We start from the raw sequence: 3,312 nt of genomic DNA, 5'->3' as shown, positions 1-3,312 counted from the left end.
TATTTGGATTTAATTTTGGTCCATCCATCTTGGCCTTATTCTTCTTGTAATGTTTAGCAAGTAATTCTCGAGAATACCTACCTCGAGGACTAGAGAAAATGCTAGCTGATGCATAAAAATTGATTCGTTTCTTTGGCCTTGAAGGGTCATACCACTTTCGAAGAGAATTGTGTGGATCGAAATTTGCACCACCCCTGCACTTGATTATATGGTCTCGAGCTAAATTGTAAGCAAGGTTTGAACCCTGTCACCTGAGGTCATGAAGCATGACTCAGGCTATTGATGGACTTTATCTCGTATCAGAAAAACTCTAATGGGCGAAGACCCTGCAGGAGAAGAAGAAAGTATCATTAAGCTAAGCATCTAGATCGCCAAAACTAGCACAAGAGGACCGATTATACTTATGTACACATGATGAGTCCAAATTGGGGAAGATCTAAGCCTTGTATTGATTTTGGGTTATAGTCTCATGAGATGTAGTACTACTCATAGGTTGAATTTCATGATGTTGGTCTTCTTGTGAGAGCATGACTTATCCCTGGTTTTCTTTGATGATAATCTTGATGTAGTGATTTTAGATAATTTGCCTCTAAAAACTATCATCTCGTCTTCATCAATCTCATCCTCAATGGATTCATCACTGTAGGTTCAGGCTAACCTCAATGTTTCCTTTGGGGCATTCATCCACTTGCACTAGGGATTAAATCATCGAATTACTGCCGGGGGGGGTATAAGAAGACTTTGCAACTTTTCAGATTCTCCATGAGAGATCTGCCTTGAAAGATTCTTGTTCTATGAAAGACCCTGGGATTGAATCCATGGAACTTTTAAATTGCATTGGTGGGATTGTTGTCCTAGCATTTTGCTTCAGTTGAGGCGATTCAAAGTTTTGAAAGTTAGTAATAAGCCTTGTTGATGGAGTCTGGGGAGAATTGATCTTGTACTCTAGTTATGATAAAAGAGCGTTGAATTGATAAATAAAATTTGTGCGTTGATTGCATAGTGTTAAGTTCTTTAGATGTGGAGGGAAAGATGCACTTCTGCTCTTTGAAGGCTTGGCACTGACTCGTTCCTGGACCAACATTGTCGCCCAATAGATTTTGCAGCATTGTCTTCAAGAATCTTCATCATCAACTATAAAGAAACTTTGATTCTCAATCATATGACTCTATTGTTGGTTCATATGCCTCTATTGTTGGTTCATATGTGAGTTTATATGATATGTTCATTATTACTCTCTGCATTGAAGTTTGTGCCTAATTTCAGCATCAAATATATTGTATGTTGATTGTGCTCTCCATATGTCTTGATCTATATTTGTGCATTCAAGATGAGCTGAATTATATGGTCTATAGTTGTGATCAGTTTTAAGTGCAATATTGACAATGGATAAGGTAGCTAGAATTGGTGAAATATTAGAGTTCTTAAAAACTTTGATACATTCCTATGATCATGATACAATAAGAATCAATAAAGCTTCTCTTGTTAGTGTTTGAACCTGCTTACATAATGCACAAGAAAATATTGACTTTTTGCAACTAGAATCTCAGTTCCAGCAAGATGAGCTTCAACAAATTTGTCATTCTAACTTATTTTCTGCTCAAAAGAATTCTCTGTTCAAGGTTAAAACAAACACCCATCAACAACGAGCAAATGATAAAATCACTAAGGTTGAGGAAGATTCACATTCAATGCCTAATGCAACAAAAAATTTGCATTCAAAAGAAGAAATTTAGTCTGCACTTCCCAAGCCAATCATCAAACCTTGGGAAAATCTTGTCCATAACAGGCACAAAACTGGTCTTGGATATGACAAGGACGTGTCCTTTCATATTCCATATTACTCAAAGCCCATCAAGTTTCAGAGTGTTGGATTTCTTCATGACAACTCATCTTTAGCTGTTTCAGATTATGTTCCCTTTCCACAGCAGAAACAACAGAATGTTATATGCCAACATTGTGACTGAGTTGTCCATGTTAAAGGTCATTGTTTTGATCTTCATCCATGTAATCATTGTCATAATACCACTCATTCTTCAAACAGATGCTTCATAATCAAACCTCCTGCAAGAACAAAGATTCATCTTGGATGGATCGCTTCATGGAAATGGGATTCAACAACCAAGAATATATTTCGCTCATACAACATGATTTGTTCTCTAATATTGAATAGCCTTACAGTTGAGCTTTCTCCATCATCTCACCTTGTATCTGACAGGGGAGGAAATGATGGTCATCTACAAGCTTCAAATCCACATCAAGAGATCATGAGCCACAACCTACCATACCAAATTCAGAGTTGTAGCAAGAGACAAGGATTCTCTTAAGCATGCCTTCAATTGGTGATGCCTCCTCAATGAATTGGGGACACTTCCTCTAGTAGAATACTTTAGCTTCTTGCCAGTTTTGGAAGAGTTCCAGGAATTGCATTAAGCATTCAAGAGTTGGTGGTAATCCTCAAACCATCACAGGTTGAGGCCTCCATTTTCAAGTTGAGGTTCTCCCTTTTTATGCAGGGTGAGACCTCCCTTTTAAGGTTGAAGGTTTACCTCTTCAAAACATCAGGATTACTTCCTCTAGCGGAAGAGCTCATCTGCCAGACCTCGAAGAGTTTCAGGAACTGCACTAAGCATTCCAGAGTTGGTGGTCATCCTTAAACCACCTCCTTTTATACCAACATTTCAGAGATCACATTAAGCCTAGTGTTGCGATGCATTTTTTCACATTTAGTATTATAACTCTCTTCTTAGACTCATACATAACCCTTCGGATTAAGGGGGGAATGTTGGACACCTAATCCCCTAAGGGTTATGGTGTGGAAGATAAATCGTCAAAGGGAGTCCAAGATACCTTGGAATATGGAATCCAATGGTAACTCCCATGTATTGTAAATGTTTATCATTTGTTAATAATTGATGTACTATCATGCTTATCATTCATACTCTGTGTCTGCCTTGTATGAGTTTAACACATAGTAACTTATTGTTATATATTTTGTTTTTTTTTGTTTTATTTTAGTTAACTTGATGATTATGTTATATGTTAACTTGTTGTTATTATATGTTAGTTAACTTGATGATTAGGGTTATTTCATTAAGATATTGATGTTGTATGTATCATGTTGACCTGGATTGATCTATGCAGATGGTTATGGTTTTAAATTCACGTATGAGATGATATATTTGTGATATTGTGTTGTACTAATCTAGATTGACTGTTCATGTGCGATTGCTATGCATGAATGACAATTGTTTATGAACTTATGAGGTGAACATGTTAGCTATTATTATGGATATCATGAACTTATTTATG

This window comes from Pinus tabuliformis, chromosome 8 (genome assembly GCF_031772625.1).
Source record: "Pinus tabuliformis cultivar Carrire ecotype Pingquan chromosome 8, CPIR1, whole genome shotgun sequence".
Lineage (NCBI taxonomy): Eukaryota > Viridiplantae > Streptophyta > Pinopsida > Pinales > Pinaceae > Pinus > Pinus tabuliformis.
This window is presented reverse-complemented; position numbering follows the sequence as displayed.